At 36.0% G+C, this 18,337-nt stretch overlaps 1 protein-coding gene across 1 annotated transcript in view; it reads right to left on the bottom strand.

Annotated features, from left to right (window-relative positions):
- Positions 1-18,337, bottom strand: part of LOC149419379 (uncharacterized) — a 184,259-nt gene that overhangs the window by 45,931 nt on the left and 119,991 nt on the right. The window lies entirely within an intron of this gene.

The following is an 18,337-nucleotide window of genomic DNA, read 5'->3' as shown; positions in this document are numbered from 1 at the left end:
CTCACGATATATGCCACTGATATTTAGCTTGTTTGTACGTTTTGAATGCTGTAGATTTGTTCTATAACACAATAAAAACAATTTTTTACATGCCTAAAAACCCATTTTTTCTTTTGAAATATTTTATATCATAATTGAAATACAAGGTAAACCGAAAAGCTTAAATATTTAGAAATTCGACAATCTTAAACGGCTTAGTAACAAATAAAATTGATTAAAACCCTATAAACTACCCCTCTCCCCCCTCCCCCATATATTGTGTATATAAACCGTAGACTAAGAATTTTGTGTACCAGTCTGAAGATGGCTTTGACGAGCTGAAACCGGTTACGGTCAAAATAAAATTAAGTGGAATAAAGTTTTTTATTTGTTTTATTATAATATACCGAAAAGCTTATAATTACATACATACAAAGCTTATAATTACATGCATACAAGTACATACAGACATACCGTCTAGAATACATCGAAATACACTCCGCATTAAAATTGCCTAAACGATAAGGATTTACAAGTTAATCTAGTACAACGTTTTTAATAATTGAAATCACTTGGTGTTCGACGATTACAGTCAGTTAGATTTGTGAAACCTGTGTGGTGATTAAAAAAAAAAGCAAAAATTATAAAAACATTTCTTAGATCGTAAACAGACTAAACACGCAGGCGCTAAGATCAAGTGTTGTCATTATATCGCCATTGGTCGTAAATGTCGTCATCTATCTCGCTATTGGCCGAAAGTGTCTGATTTTGAACTGTGCCCTACGGATTGCGGCAAACAGGCGCTAGTCTGACAGGAGTAACTTATCTACTTATCAACACTATTTTCGATCAAGTGACAGTTGCTGTAATATCCAGTGTTTATCTGTGTATAAAATAAACACAATTTGTACCAGTCAACATAAGTGAACCGACTATAACAACATTATGAAGCCGTGTACGCGTAATGCAGCCCGCAGTGGGTCTCCAATTGTAACTCCAGCAGCGTCCTCACAAACGGTACCGGCTAGTTCTCTAGCCGAAATAATGGAGAAGCTCAACAAAATCGATGTCGAGCTCACTCGCATCAAGCCCATGTGAGGAGAGATATCTGACATAAAGAAGAGCCTCGAGTTTGCTCTAGCAGCTATGTCCGATACGGAAAAAAGGGTGGAGGCGGTTGAGAAGAGACTGGAGACTGTCGAAAAGTTAGTTTCGGAGGTTGCATCCATCAAGAAGAACATGGAAATCTTCAGATACGAACTGGACGAGCGCGATCAGCTCTCCCGTGTGAAAAACCTAGAAATCAAGAACGTGCCAATGACGAAGGGAGAAAACTTACTCTGCATAGCCAAGAAAATAGGCGAACAGATTGGCTTTGAACTACAACCAGAAGATGTGGACACAGTGACGCGAGTGGCTACCAAGTTCGCCCAGGTTAAGCCGATAATCATCCGTTTTGCAAGCAAACGGAGAAAGGAGGAATTTCTTGCACTATCTAAGAAGGCCAGGAAGATCACCAGTACCGACCTGAAATATTCCGGACCAGAAGCAATAATTTATGTTAACAACCACTTAACAATCAACAATAAGATTCTGCTCTCCAAAGTTAAAAGCAAGGCACGGGAAGCAGGCTACAGATTTGTATGGGTAAAGGACTGTAAGATCTTAGTGAGAAAAAACGATAATTCACCAGCTTTTTTAGTCAGGAGGGAAGACGACCTCCAGAAAATTTCATAAGAAAATACTGCTCATTCTATTACTATTGTTTACTCTTCCCTCTCCCTCTCCCTCCACACGCCCGCTATCCTCCCTCCCCCTCCACACGCCCGCTACCCTCCCTCTCCCTCCACACACCCGCTATCCTCCCTCCCCCTCCACACGCCCGCTACCCTTCCTCTCCCTCCACACGCCCGCTACCCTCCCTCTCATGTTGCAACTGCATTACTATTATATTTATTATACTCTCACAACCTTATTATATCATCATGTTCACAACTCCTGTCGACTGCAAGATGTTCTCACTTTCTGTACACATCATATTATTATGTACTTCATATTTCAAATGTCACTCGATAATTTAACTCGGAATTCTGTAATACTGATGTGCGAATGGCCCATTAAGCGTTCATTTCCAAGTGCACATGTTACTCACAATGTATTATGCTTCTATAGGATCCACTCCTTTTCGTAACGAACAATTACTTAGAGATATTACTATTATTGTATTTTCTGCAGATAATACTATATTGTACCTCACATTCTATTCACGCATTCTCTGTTATTGACACTCAACTGAAAAAGAGTCACTGCCTTTAAGTATTTTCCATCAGAACGTACGCGGTCTGAGGACTAAAACTGACACATTTCTTCGTAGTGTTACGAGCGGTGATTATGACGTTATCGGCATAACAGAGACTTGGCTTACAGATACTATTTCAGATGGTGAGCTTTTTGACTCAAGATACAACGTATTCCGACGCGACAGAAGTATCGAAGGTGTGACCATGGGTGGTGGTGTGCTCCTGGCTGTCAAAAAGGAACTCAATGCAATTTGTAATTACTCATGGTGTTCTACGGATGAGGACATATGGGTTACTCTTCGCATCCCACGTGCAACTGGATTCACTAACGTTCATCTCTGTTGTACATACCTGTCAAAAAGTTTCAACTTCAATGCTCGAATCACCGCCTTCTCGAATGATCTAGGTATTAAGCTTTTGAATCAACCAGACGGCAAGTTTCTTATCATGGGAGACTTTAACCTACCCGATATTACCTGGACTCTTCCTGTGGGTGAGGTTAACCTGATTCCTAGCAACTACACTTCTACAATAAGCTCAACATTTATCGACAATATTAATTACTGTAACCTCCACCAATATAATGGTATTCAAAATACATTAGGAAGAATTCTTGATCTCGTTCTCTGTAATTTTTTGGTACGCGTAGCTCCCGCGAACGATCCGTTGGTTCCTGAGGATGCTCATCATAAATCCATCATTATCACTGCTGAGTTCGTTGAACCCCCGGTCATAAAGGAAAACTCAATTAAACGGCCCTCATTCCACAAGGCTAATTATGATGACATAAGAGATAGCCTGGCACAAGAAGATTGGAACGCACTTAACCTTACCGATTCCGTCAATCCTGCAGTATCGCATTTTTACAATATTATTAATAATTTGATCGCTGATAAGGTTCCATTGAGGCGTACTGGTAAATATTCCTACCCCCCGTGGTATAGCTCATCATTAATAAAACTTATTCGTGAAAAGCAGAAATTTCACAGACTATATACAACCTACAAGAACCCTTCCGATTACATTAATTTTTCAAGGCTACGCACCAGACAGAAAAAAATGGCAAAAAAGTGTCACGAAGACTTTATTAATAATGCTGAAGAGAATATCGCCAAAGATCCCAAGGCATTCTGGTCATATGTTAAATCAAAAAAACTATCAGCATCTATTCCTAGCGTATTAAATCTTAAGGATGTAACAGCCGAGGGTGGACAGGCAGTCTGTGATTTATTTGCTGATTACTTTCATTCTGTCTACGAACCGGCTGACCCTCTGGGGATTTCCTGCGATGACTCTGTAGTTAAGCAGGTTTGTGCGATGGGATCAGTTTTTATCGATGCTGACCTCGTGTCCAAATATTTAAAACGGCTCGATTCTAGCAAGGGAGCTGGGCCGGATGGTATCCCACCACTGTTCATTACCGAGTGCGCAAATCATTTGTCACTCCCGCTATCAATACTGTTTAATATATCGATCAAGACTGGTACATTTCCAGATATATGGAAAAGAGCCTACATCACACCAATTCATAAATCGGGAACTAAGTGTGAAGCAGATAATTATAGACCCATTTCCAAGCTTTGCATTTTTTCAAAGGTGTTCGAAAACATAGTCTATGACCAGTTATTCCCTGTGGTAAAGAATTCGATCAACGAATTTCAGCATGGATTCTTTGCAGGTCGCTCTGTTGCTACTAATCTTATAACTTTTACAAACTTCTTGTCTGCCTCCATGGATAAACGTGTGCAAGTTGATACAATCTATACCGACTATAGCAAGGCTTTTGACAAGATCAACCACAACATTCTGCTTAGAAAACTTGCTAATCATGGTATTCATGGAGATCTCCTTCGTTGGTTATCCTCATACGTAACAAACAGATCCCAGGCTGTGACAGTGGGTGGATTTTCCTCGGTCTGGAAAATCATTACTTCCGGTGTGCCTCAGGGGTCCATTTTGGGTCCTTTGCTTTTCTCTATCTATATTAATGATATTACGACATGTTTTCACAACGCTCAAATTTTACTATTTGCTGACGATATGAAGATATACCTTCCTATAAGCTCCCCGGACTGTTCTGCGCGTTTACAAGCAGATCTTGATCGACTGACGGATTACTGTCTCAGAAATAAGCTTTTTATCAATATTTCTAAATGTTGCAAAGTCACATTCACACGTAACCGTGTGAAAATACTGCATGATTACACCATTTCTGGATCGATTTTAACAAATAAAGACTATGTGCGTGATCTCGGGGTTTTCTTGGACTCTAAACTTACCTTTGATAAACACGTTGATAACATTGTCACCAAAGCATCAAAAAGTCTAGGTTTTGTACTGAGAACATGCAAATTTTTCAAAAATACTAAGACATATCTGACTCTCTACAATTCACATGTTCGTCCTCACCTGGAGTACTGTTCACCGGTTTGGAACCCGCGCTATATTGTTTATGTTAACAGGTTAGAAAGAGTTCAGGAACGATTTCTCAAATTCCTCAATTTTAAATCATTTAACATATACAACTCTTACGACGAAATCGAGAAACATTTTCGAATCACGAAACTACTCAACAGGAGGATTGTCGCTGATCAGATGCTCTTGTATAAAATTATTAACTCTAAAGTTGACTGCCCGGAGTTGCTGAACAAAATAAATTTCCATGCGCCAATTCGATACAGCAGACAAAATACCCTTTTCTACATTGATAGATGCAATACCAATTCCAACCAAAATGAATTTATGCAAAGGACATGTAACTACTATAATAATAAATTTGCAAATATAGACACTCGTGCTGACATATTCACTGCTAGTTACTATCACTACAGAATTTCATTGTATCACATTCTAACTCATATTAACCACTGTTAAAATGATTGTACCTAATATTTTAATATTACCTGCGTGGCAACTTTTCCTCATCCCTCTCCTCCCCTTTCCCGTTCCAACCCAAGTCTATTTAAGTATAGTTAAAATCACTTTTATTTATTGCTGTTTATGGTAGGCATATTATAGGTTTATCGTTTGCAGGTTAGTTTTATGTTTCTATATATATCTGTGAACATTAATAATTGGTCTGTTTTTTGTTATTCTCTTATGTATATTATATTACTAAGACTGTTAATGTTCCTAAAATAAATAAATAAATAAATAAATAATTAAAATTTTGAAAAAAGACGTAGACAAAGATATTAACTAAACTAATTTGGTTAAAGATTCGTTAAAAAAACATGACGACAAGAATTTCAAAGGCAAATAACATTCGGATACAAACAAAATGAATTATGCAGGAAAATATTTGTGGGTTTTGTACCTTCCGACCGACAAATGAAATGATGAAGAACGAGGCCATCAAGTGAGTATGCTACTCAGCTGTTTTACGTCTCTGTCTTGAATTCTGCACAAATATTGTTCTTTATTATCTAATAAACAAACTCTTCAATAATTTACACATCTTTTTACTATTTGTTTTAAATTTTTATTTATTTATTTATTATTGGTTATAATGAATTTGCATATTTTTAAACGTATTGCCCATTGCAGGGATGGTCATTACGCTGAGTTTATGTTATGTTAAAAAGCCAAACAGATTGGTATTTACATTTCTTAAAAGCAGAACAATTTGAATACAATTAGGGTTGAAAAGAATTTGGGACCAGTTGAATTTAAGTTGCACCAAAAAGCTTTTTTTTTTGTACCATATACAGGTTGTGTCAGCACACACATGAAGGATTTTATGTTCATAAGTATATGTAGCGATGCTACTAGAATATTCGGGAACGTTCGACCAAGCAAAACGCATCGTAGCTAGAACTCTCTAGATACGATACTTCCATTCGGCGCACATAACTACACCCCCGAAAATTCTCGACACACCGGGTGCCTGTAAAACATCGAGACGTAGTCATTCAGTCAATCATTAATCAGCAATTACAGCTGTGGGCAACCTGCGTGCCCTGCAAGTACTCGCTGCCTTTGTTGATTTCCGATGATTTTTGTGATCGATGACGACGTGTGATAGAAGAACAAACAAAAAAAAAGAATTGAAATTTGTTTAACTCCAAATATACTTAAGTATGGTATGATAATGGTTAAAATGGTTAAAATCTTTCTTTTAGCGTGTATGGCAGGAATGAGCGTTCTGTAAAGCCAATAATGCCTGTGTCAGACCACGCTATAAATAAGCATCAAGCGGTTTTGGGCGTAGCCTATACAAATTATTTGTTGTAGTGTCACACGAATCTATGCCTAAGGCAGGAAAGGCTTTCAGATAAATTGGGGAGCCGCCGCTGAATGTCACTTCTTTGTACGGGATCTGTCACCTTGACAGCTGACAGACGCGTAACTTATGCGCGTAATGATGGCAGCTCCCTGATTGGTCTCATTAATTGGTCGAATCATTTTCAAATATCACCTGGCTAGCAGATCTCAGCCCTAGAGTAATAATATGAATAAACCACACAAAATTTTGGTTCAAATCGAAGATATACTCGCAAAATATATAGATTTAGGATGATCACCCGTTAGAAGAGAGTCTGTGGTTCGGATGGAAGAAGAATTTCATCTAATTTTACTTTTCCCTGTAAGCAACACATACCTTTAGATTCATCATTCCATTTCAGAGCAGAGTAATGTTCACAAACAACAGATATTGTACCTATTGATTCTGCAGGATCATTTTTGTATTCAATTGAAGAATCGTAATTCATAGCAGCATTAACTTTATTTGAACACAGGTTATAGTCCAAGCGACGACCGTAAAAATCCCATCCCAAAGGCCACATGAACCAAATTAGTACTGGGCTTTAAACCCTAATAAGAATAGTTAAAAAAACGCATTCATCCAGATTTCAGTCCGGGAGGAGTCCTGGAAAGCGATGACTTCCGGTGTCATTTTTGGGATGAAAATATCCGACGTGCCACATTACCAAAACTAACGGTAAAAGTTGATTGCAAATTTGTTATGAAAAAAACAAATCTTTCGGCCAACTTTTGTGTGGGGAGAAGTACCTAAAAAATGACATTGTAGGTATCCTCCAGATGCGGCAAAATATCTGGGAAATAAACGAAAAATAACAAAATAACTAATATTCGCAATATTCACAAAATAAGAACACTAAAATAAGAATAACTTGTGTTTCATCTTTGAAAACCATATAATATTCTCAGTAAACATCACAACACGGAGAGCTCCGATATAGTTGTTATCGCGACAAAGATATATTATTATTAGACGGTGGCTTTTGTGCATGTGGCAAATAGTTAAGTTGCAAGTGATTTTTTAAATTACGATATCTTCTAAGATATTTTAATATAAATTAAATGCTCAACATAAATAACACATTTACGATAAGAATTAATAATATTAGTCAAAATATCGTCGCAAATAATATATGTAAAATGTAAAAATTATTACTGTGCGTTATCCTTAGGAGATCATATTTCAAGGCGGACTTTTCTCTAGGCATTTTCAAGATATACAATTCCGTAGTACATTATTTTGTTGTATCTTCTAAGGTTTATATATTTTATATTATAGAAAAATGATTTACAGAGATGAAACAATATACAACGATTGAGTCAATGTGCTTATTAAATATAAGATTGCTATCAAGGTAAACGCCGAGGTCTTTACATTCCGTTTTAGAGATAACAGGTTCATTTTTGAGTGAGTATGAGTACTTAATTACGTGTTTATTTCTGGTGAATGTCATAGTGTGATATTTAGAAACGTTTATATCTAGGCAGTTAACTTTGCAATACTTGCAAAGCCTATCTAGGCCACTCTGTAACTCTTCGCAGTCAGAAAGAGAACGAATAACTTTGAACATGCCATCGGCATAAATTTCATATTTGGAATTTTGAAAACATGATCTAATGTCATTTATATAAATGTTGAACAGTAGCGGACCTAGGTGGGACCCTTGGGGGACACCGGATTTTACCTCGATAGATTTTGAGAAGACACCGTTGATTAAGATTACCTGATTACGGTTACTAATGTAAGATTTAATCCATCTAAACAGGTCACCGTGTATACCAAGTAGGACGAGCTTTTTCAAAAGAATTTAGTGTATTACGCGATCAAAAGCCTTAGAGAAGTCTGTATACACAGTATCAACCTGCTCTTTGTCACCCATCTTGCTATGCAAGAAGTTAATGAAAAGGCCCAGGTTGGATGTCGTAGACCGACCTCTCATGAATCAGTGCTGATTCGGTGTAATGATTGTGGAAATAGCCAAGCATAATTGATCAAAGACAATTTTTTCTAGAACTTTGCTTAAAATAGGAAGTTGAGAAATTGGACGGTAGTTTTTAACGTCATGCTTATCACTAGTTTTATAGATGGGTGTGATAACTGCTGATTTCTACTTGAGGAAAAACGTTCCTTCTGTTAGTGATTTTTTATAGATGGCACAAACCGGAAGACAGATATACTTACTACAGTTGCGTATAAAAACTCCGGGTAGCCTATCAATTCCTGGTCCTTTTTTAATATCTATGCTTGAAAGGTATTTCGAAGTAATTTCTTCATTTATTCTAATTGAGGATATTAATTTTTTGTTAAGAGGATCTCAAGGATTCTAAAGACTGTTGAGAAGTAATCAACAAACAATTCTGTAACTTCTTTGCTGTCGTGTGCCGTCGTCGAATGATAGGTCATATGTTCTGATATAGTGGGAGATTTTCTTTGCATCTTAACATAATTCATATTTTTTTAAAATTATATTTGTATATCTGATTCCAATCGAGCAATGTAGGCGTTATGAATAGGACTAGAAATTTTCTTTTGTCTTTTGCGGATTGAGAAAAATTGGTAATCTAGAGGATTCTTGTACCGTTTACAGGTACGAAAAAACTTCTATTTTTCTTTAGTTAAATTAATTAAAGCCACCGAATACCATTGTATCGAACATCGTATCATACAACTAGATTAAGTTGTTGCCACTCACTGTATCAATAACTTGAACTAAACACCTGCATGTTTGATGACCCCCTTTTTCCAAATCGTAATATTTACCAGTTGAAAAATGCATCAATCTGTTACCAGGCTGCAAAAAAGACTAAAACAGTTCGATAACCATATTTTCTAAAACGAAATTAAAATATTGACAAAACCAGTCGCCGGCCGAAATATTATTCGCACCTAAAAACACCTGCGTCTGGAACGGTAAACAAGTTGTGGTGATGATATTGACGTCACAGGAAGGCTTGTTAGAGAAATTATAAATAGCAAAAAACAACACAATATGGGGCATTCATGTTTCAAAAATTACCACGAGTGGACGGAACACCTCCAGTTAAAACGCGATCTGTTAATTATAATTTAAAATTATAAATTCCTGTGTGTCAACTGAAATAATCTATAGTCGCTTCTGTTCCTCCATCACGGCACAATCATTTTAAAGATTACAACTATGTGCAATGAGCTGTTTACAGCCGGCACTCTATCAACTGAGCCAGACGCATCTGTCATCATTACAATAATGAGGCGTCTCCGTGTGCCAGCCCTTATAATCAAATGACCACGCCGTCGCTGAATTCCTGAGACTGAACTGCCCACTGCCGCTAATCACCTAGAGCTAGATGCTGACAACCTAGAGGCCGGCCAATTCTTCCTGGCTACCAACTGAATTAGCCATTGATGCTGAAAACCTAAAGGCTGGCCAATTCTTCCTGGCTACCGACTGAATTAGCCATTGATGCTGACAACCTAGAGGCCGGCCAATTCTTCCTGGCTACCAACTGAATTAGCCATTGATGCTGACAACCTAGAGGCCGGCCAATTCTTCCTGGCTACCAACTGAATTAGCCATTGATGCCGAAAACCAAGAGGCTGGCCAATTCTTCCTGGCTACTGTCTGAACCAGCACTGATGCTGAAAACCTAGAGGCTGGCAAATTCATCCTGGCTACCGACTGAATTAGCCATTGATGCTGACAACCACTGGCCACTGCTGCAGCAGTCGCCTACGCCATTTGCTGTATCGTATGGGGCAATGATGCACAATGTGCTCCAATCTTATCGCTGAAAGAATTCCGATTGTCTCAGTTTTCTATCTGTGTATTAAAATCCAGTTGTATTGAAATACATATAACTATTTCTTGTGAATCGGGTTGACTGTAAAAAATATGAAGTACTTATAAGCTAAACCCCTTTGTACGTTCTGTATACCAGTACAATACTTGTAATTAAAATATGAATTTTGATTTGAATCGTCTTTCTTTTATGATGGTTTGTTTATTTACAGTCTTTTCTTGTACTGGCAAACACGTCCCGTACAACCATGTTGGGAATTTGGTTGATTTGGTTACTTTCTTTGGAACCAGATCATCTATTAGGGTATCAATAATACCATAAAAATGGTGTACCGCAGCATCCACGTCGTGTGCATTAACTACAGAGGATCAATCGCTATTTCTGAGAGCATCATTGACTACTTCATAGTTAACTTTATTGCACATTTTTACTATCTGGGGTTCTAGGATGGTAGCAGGGAGAGAAATATTTAGTTCAACTATAATAGATTTATGATGTGCATCTTCGATTACTAGTGGCGAGTCAGCCGCGGAGACGATGACTGTAGTATTACAAAGCACGAGATCTAAAATTCGTCCGTGAGTATTATAAATTTCGTTATACTGTGTTAAATTGGAGAACGAAAGGCAGCTAAGGACGGTAGAGGCACAGAGGTCGATACTACATGGCTCATACGTAGAGTTTCAGCTCACATTTGGCATATTATAATCGCCCAAATTACTAAAAAAAATTCATTTTGGAAATTCAGTAGTTAAGGCGAAATAAGTAGACTTGACCTAAAATTCGGCATTTTTGAGGCCAGTTTTAGACGTATGGACACTTTTCTAGAAAAAAACACAAATTGATTTTGAAAGATCGTTATTTTATCTAGTAAAGCAAGATGTTAAATTTTGAAAAATAATATAATTTTCATTAAATCAAACAAAACACTTTGTTTATTAACCACGACTTTTTATTATTACATCTACCGGTTTCGCTACAGTCGAGCTTCATCAGGATGTGAAATATAACTAAAAACTAAGACAGAGGTGATGCATATTTATAAGAAAGCAGAGAAAGACAGAATATAACACACTATAAAAGTGGGAGGAGTCAAATATTACATAGGCATAGTGAATTAAAGATATATAATAACAAATTACAAAAAAGCATTTTTACATGAACTATACATACATTTTAATGACATAAGAAAAAATATAAACATATTATTAAGGAGTGGAATGGATTGTGGGAAAAAAGTTAAATATAGGACTATAGAATGTGTTTTTTTGATTAGATAAATTAATTTGTGTATTTAATAAATGGTTTGATAAGTTACTGTTTATACATTTCCTGATTTCTAATGATTCTAAATTGTCTAACCTAATGCCTATACTATTTTTATGTAAGAGGCTAGTACCTGTTATTTTATTAAATCTATGGTCTGCTGATATTAAATGGTTGGCGAGTTCCGAAAAACCTTTACGATTTAAACACCGTACATGTTCCTTCACTCTGGTGTTTACATTGCGCGATGTTTTACCTATGTAAAAGGCGGGACAATCACTACAGTTGAGTTTATAAATACCCGAATGGCTTAGTATGTCATCCTTGTCCTTAGTATTAATCAAAAAATTTCCTAGGGTATTGGTTGTATAAAAGGCAGGTTTAATATCTAAAGGAAGGTTCCTAACGCTTTGATTTGAAAAATTATTTATAAATAAAATCATACGCCAATGGTGAATAGGGGTGTTGATATTAATTGACGGAATACTGCTATATAGAAATTTGTTTGTGGAAATATGTTTTTGTTTTTTATTAAGAATTTTATCAATTAAGGCCGAATCATAGCCATTATTTGATGCTATTTGTTTTATTATTGATAATTCATTTGTGAAATTATTGGTAGATAAAGGGACGGAAATTAACCTATGTATCATAGAATGGAACGCTGCATGTTTATGGGAGATGGGATGATTGGAAGTATTGTGGATAGTTATGTCAGTGTAGGTTGGATTTCGGTATATGTTAAATTCAATTCTATTATTTATCAGAGTGAGCGTGAGGTCTAGAAAATTTAGAGAAGCATTGACACCTACTTCTAGGGTAAACTGAATTTGGGTATGGAAAGAATTTAAAAGCTGAAGGAAGATATTTAACTGTCTATCCGTACCTGACCAAATACAAATTATGTCGTCAAAATATCTTTTCCATATTAGCACATTTTTTAGGAGAGGAGATTTACAAGAAAATTTTTTATTTTCTAAATTATCCATAAATATATCAGCGATCAAGGGTGAAGTTGGAGAACCCATCGCCAATCCAGTAGTCTGATTATAGATGATGTTATTAAATTTTAAATAATTTTGGTTTAAGCAGACATTAAACAAACGAGAGAGGTCATTACTAAAGTCACATGGTAATTTAGAATTATTCAGTAATTTACTAATTAAAGTTTTTACATTCTGTTGTTGGGATTGTTATGAAATGAACTTTCTTAAAATTGAAACATTCAACCCCGCAATATTTTCTTAAAATCAGGTACTTTGTATTTTTAAATATTTTCATATGGTTACCCCTTGGGGGCGTTGACCATTATCGGGAAAGGCGGGGCAAAGGCCAGTCCTCAGCTCGGTTGGAAGAGACACCAGTTCTCTTTGGTTTTAGCTTTTGTAACGAGAGGGTGTTACGCTCCCCGCTTTGAATTCGAGACTTGCTTTGCTACACAGTGTTTTGAAAGTGTTTGTCAATTAATTACTAGTATATTTCGATTCATTTTTTCTACTGCCTGCCCCCTGGACGTCTAAAAAAATACCTGCGGTATCGTTCCATGCTTTATTATATTAATTTCTGTCTCTGTTTTCTTCCCATTAATTTAACATAATTTTTCATTGTTTTAACCGTCCACAAAGATATTTAAGCTTTTCCTACGCGTAGATTACAGTGCTGTAATATAGGTCTTCTTGAAGGCATTTAAAAGCACCACAATAATAGTGTTTTATTTCCAAGAAATCCCTTTGTTCTGTCCACTCCTAGAAGGCGTCTGATCTCTCTTAACTCAAACGAACTAAAAACACGGTACCTGCTTGAGCTAGCCAGGTATTCTTGAATATATATTACATTTCTATACGCGGTTCGATTCCGTGGAAACCCTTTATCTAACAGGATATTAGGGAACAAGTTCACTACATCAAAAGAAATGAGTTTACTGTTACTAGGAATAGTTAGGTCTTTTAAGTCGTTAATTAGTTCTAATGAATTTTTAATAGTTTGTTTTGGGGAAAACACTTTGGAATTATTGAACACATTAGTGATAAATGATGCTAATTTAAAGTTTGGTGACTCACAGGAAGAAACCACAGGTCTAATAGGGGTGTTAGCTTTATGGATTTTTAGAACTCCATATAACTGTCTAACATCTTGTACAAAAGATTGCTCCCAATGTCCGAGGAAATTATTGGCAACTACCAATGTGGCTTCAGGCCAGGCAAATCATGCATTGATCAAATTTTCTCCTTGAGACAGATCCTAGAAAAAACGTTAGAATACAATGTCGAGACTCATCACCTCTTTGTAGACTTCAAGGCCGCGTATGACAGTATTAATAGGAGCGCATTGTATAATGCAATGAGTGAGTTTGGAATACCGCGTAAGCTGATCAATCTGGTGAAACTGACAATGTCCCCAGTAACGTGTAGAGTCAGGGTTGGCAGTGATCTGTCCGAACCATTTGAAGCGCTCTACGGGGTGAGACAAGGAGATGGATTGGCCTGCCTCTTATTTAATATAGCCTTAGAAAAAGTTATTCTTGACTCAGGCATTGAGAAAAGAGGAACGATATTTGACAACTCTGTGCAACTATTGGCTTACGCTGATGATATCGACATAATTGCGAAAAATCCCGATGATTTACAAGATGCCTTCATAAATCTTGAAAGTTCTGCCAAAAATATGGGTCTTGTAGTAAACCAGCAGAAGACCAAATACATGGCCGTAGGATGTACCCAACCAACCCCATCTCTCGTATGTGGAAGCCAAAATTTTGAAACGGTACCAAGATTCACATACCTGGGCTCCCTGATAACAAACAATAACAACACTACAGAGGAGATCCAGAAGCGCATCGTGAATGCAAACCGCTGCTATTTCCGCCTACAAAAACAGATAAAATCCAGACTGCTTTCCAGAACCACCAAGGTATTAGTGTACAAAACACTAATTAGACCAGTGCTTACGTACGCAGCCGAGACGTGGGTTCTAACTAAGAAGAATGAGCGAGCACTGGACGTTTTTGAAAGGAAAATTTTGAGGCGCATCTTCGGACCGGTTCTAGAAAATGGATTTTGACGCAGACGTTTTAACAATGAGCTCTATACTCTGTTTAAGGAGCTAAACGTCACAAAGTTCATAAAACTGGGAAGACTTCGGTGGCTAGATCATGTGGAGAGAATGACCGAGCATCAAGAACCAAAGTCCCTGCTGAGCTCAAGACCGATAGGGAGAAGGAGCCTGGGAAGGCCAAGGTTAAGATGGAGCGACAACGTCCTCAAAGATTTGTCTGCCTTGGAGATTCGAAACTGGAGAGAGCTGGCGCGGGACCGAGATGAGTGGAGGAAGACTCTTGAGGAGGCCAAGACCCACCAGGGGTTGTAGAGCCAAAACGAACGAATAACTTGGGGACTTTAGGATTTTTTGTCAATTTTTTTTTTTTTTACTTGGTTATGTGAGTTATCTATAAAGATTGGGGTTTTACATGATTTTAAAGCATTTTTAACATTATTGAGGAATTTATTTGTTGGATCTTGTGATAGGATCTCCACATTACCATTATTAATGAAATCACCCATTTTTGAATGATAATCACATTTATTCATAATAATGACAGTATTTCCTTTATCGGCTTTAGTTAGAATTAATTTGTCTTTCTCTAACTTTTTACGAATGTTTAACAAGTGGCGTGTTTCTGGATTAGGAATGGGTTTAAATTTTGGTATTAGATTTTTTAATAAATCAGCACTTTTATAGAAGAACGAGTTTGGTCTGTTATGCAGGACGGTCTCTATGTCGACGGCAACATTTTCAACTGCGTCGTTGAAGCTGGTTTTGTTATAGTTTAAATTATATTTTAGGCCTTTCGATAGAAAAGCCAGTTCATCTGGAACAAATTGTGTAGACGACAGGTTCTGCACTCGATCAAAGAACTGGTGATTAGTATTAACAGTTATGTTATTGTGGATATTATCTACGAGGCACAAGTTTTTTAGTTTGTTTTCTAAAATTACACGTTTTTTAAAAACTTTTAAGGATGCAAAGTATCTGACTTTATCGTCAAACATATCCCATTCCACTGGGTGAAGTACATGAACTAACTCCGTGTGCAAGACATGTAATTTTAGTTTAATGCTGTTTCGTTCTTTGTAAGCATTTTTTAAATCTTCTTTAAGCCATGCTATTTTGGCTTTTAACACTGAAGATTTCGGGGTTAATTTGATATTCATGCGGTTGAAATGACCACTTAGATAGTTAGGGAACACTTTGAATTTTAAACACTGTTTATAGAAAAATATATTAATAGACACAACTCTGTACTTAATTGTATAGTTTTTATACATTATTGCTTTATTAGCTGTACTTGCTGATATTATTTTTTCGTAGGAAGCAATCACTTTGTGGTTAGACATTATATATTAAATCAAATAAAACACTTTGTTTATTAATCACGACTTTTTATTATTACATCTACCGGTTTCGCTACAGTCGAGCTTCATCAGGATGTGAAATATAACTAAAAACTAATATTTGATTTAATATATAATGTCTAACCACAAAGTGATTGCTTCCTACGAAAAAATATTATTTTCAAATGATAATAAAGTGTTACCGTTGGACGTTGCGCAGATTTGTTGCATTTTCAAAGGTGAATTTGTATTATACAACAAATATTTCAAATCATATAATAATACAGTATAAACAATCATTAAATTATCTATCATAAGTATGTATAAGAATTTTGTTTTTATTTCAAATAAAATTACTAATAAATAAATCCGAACACGCGTTTTGTGACGAAAATCCCTCAATTTGACTATTTATTTATGGTCTTACAAATTGGTATAGTTCAGATTTTTTTACAAAAATATTTACCAAGACATTATTGAAACATTGAAAATAATTTATGACCAAAAATATATTCTTAAAGTATATAATAGTAATTAATTGCGATTCGCGTTGGTGCATTTTTATTAACTCGGCACAAGACAAAATATTGTTATTCTCCGCCGCGACCGGGCGGCGAGCGGACGTGTAGTCCACGCCGGTCTAGTTAATAACATTTTAAAGAAATTCCTCGCTTAAAAATGGGGAGGAAAATACCCTTGGACAAAAGTTTTATTAGAAAACACAAATTACGGCATCAAAAACGTACGTGGGAGATATATTTAAAAAAAACAAAGGTTAGTGATATTTAATTATCCGTGTACATTGTACGTACTTATATGCTACAGGGTCGTTCGAAAGAATCAGTCAGAGTAAGCACATATTTTTTATAACATTTGGCCATAATTTTGTGTTGTTTAATTTCCAGGGAAAATAATCAACTATGGGGACTATCAGGAGTTTAAGTCTGTCATCTCATGCATAAATGTTAAAACTTATGTCAAATACGTGAAACTATTTGTGATTGGTGGTAAAAAAGTGCCACGAACAAAATGAATTTTGATTTGTGATGTGCGATTCAAATCATTTTATTGTTCATAATTTCTATTTTACTGTCCAATTCACTATTACATTGGTATAATTCAACATATTTAATATTTTTTGTGTTACTTTTTGTCAGTTTCATAATGTCATATTGTGAATTGAGCTTCTTGTTTTTGGAAAAAAGACGAGATTATTTTTGACATACTAACCTATGATTTTTCAATCGAAATTTACCTCGTGAATTTAATAACATTTCGAAAATTGGACGAGTTAGGTCGTTCTGTTAACCATGAAAACAAATACATGAAAGCGATACAATATTATGCAATCGCATAACTACATATGTAGGTAGGTACAATAGAAAATAGTTGGAAATAAAACCTAGTTTTAATATATATACTACTTCAGTTTTAAGGAATAAACCATAGACATATGAATATTAGTAGACCTGCCCTAAGTGATTAAAAGCGTATTATTCCCCACTCCCCATACCGGTTCCACTAGAGCCGGCTGTGCTCGCGTATGGCCTCAAGTGAAATTTGAAAACGTGACGTCATCATTCTTGTGCGAACTATGGTCGAGGCATCATCGGTTCATTTTACGAAATAACACGGCAAAATGTTGACTTGTACTATGAAAACTTGTAAAAATAGATGTGAAAAAGAGAATAAACCCAATTGTCGTATTACATTCCATATATAAGCATTATTTTACTTTATTTTAAGCATATTCACATCGTATAATATGGATCAGTTGTAGAAACATATACTATCACATCGAGAAACTTCTGGACGCGAAACACAAAGCTGGTTGGTTGCTGGGAAGTAAATTATGAACATTTATAAAAGTGTCTTAACTAAATACTAAACGAAATATTCGACTCTGAAAATAGAAGAAATTTTTTGCCGAACTTGGACTTCGCAAATTTGTTCATAACGTGGCGAGTAATTTGCGCTCCCATGTAAAAATGTCTATTCATTCAAAAGCAGATTTTACTTTTAAGAACTAAATGGTGATATTATAATGCGAGATGCCTATTTACTGTCAGATTGATTTATTGACGAATCACAGTCAGCTTTACCCCCTTCGTTCTTCAACAGTTGATTTTACCCCTCGCCATTATCTTCTCGTCTATTAATTCCTATGTCTGTGGAATAAACCCTCTTTTCAACGTCATACGTATCAAATCAAGTAATACTTTAAAGATGAGCATTAGAAATAAAACTTACCGGTAATACCTTTCGGACAAACGAATAAATATGTAAAACAAAAGATTTTTACTCACTTTTGGAAAACCTATGTAAAATAAATTTAAAAAAAACAAATTAAACAAATAT

This window comes from Hesperophylax consimilis, chromosome 12, assembly GCF_061612785.1.
Source record: "Hesperophylax consimilis isolate HC1 chromosome 12, BYU_Hcon_1.0, whole genome shotgun sequence".
In the NCBI taxonomy this organism is placed as follows: Eukaryota; Metazoa; Arthropoda; class Insecta; order Trichoptera; family Limnephilidae; genus Hesperophylax; species Hesperophylax consimilis.
The sequence above is the reverse complement of the archived record's forward strand: the minus strand, read 5'-3'. Positions and strand labels throughout refer to the sequence as shown.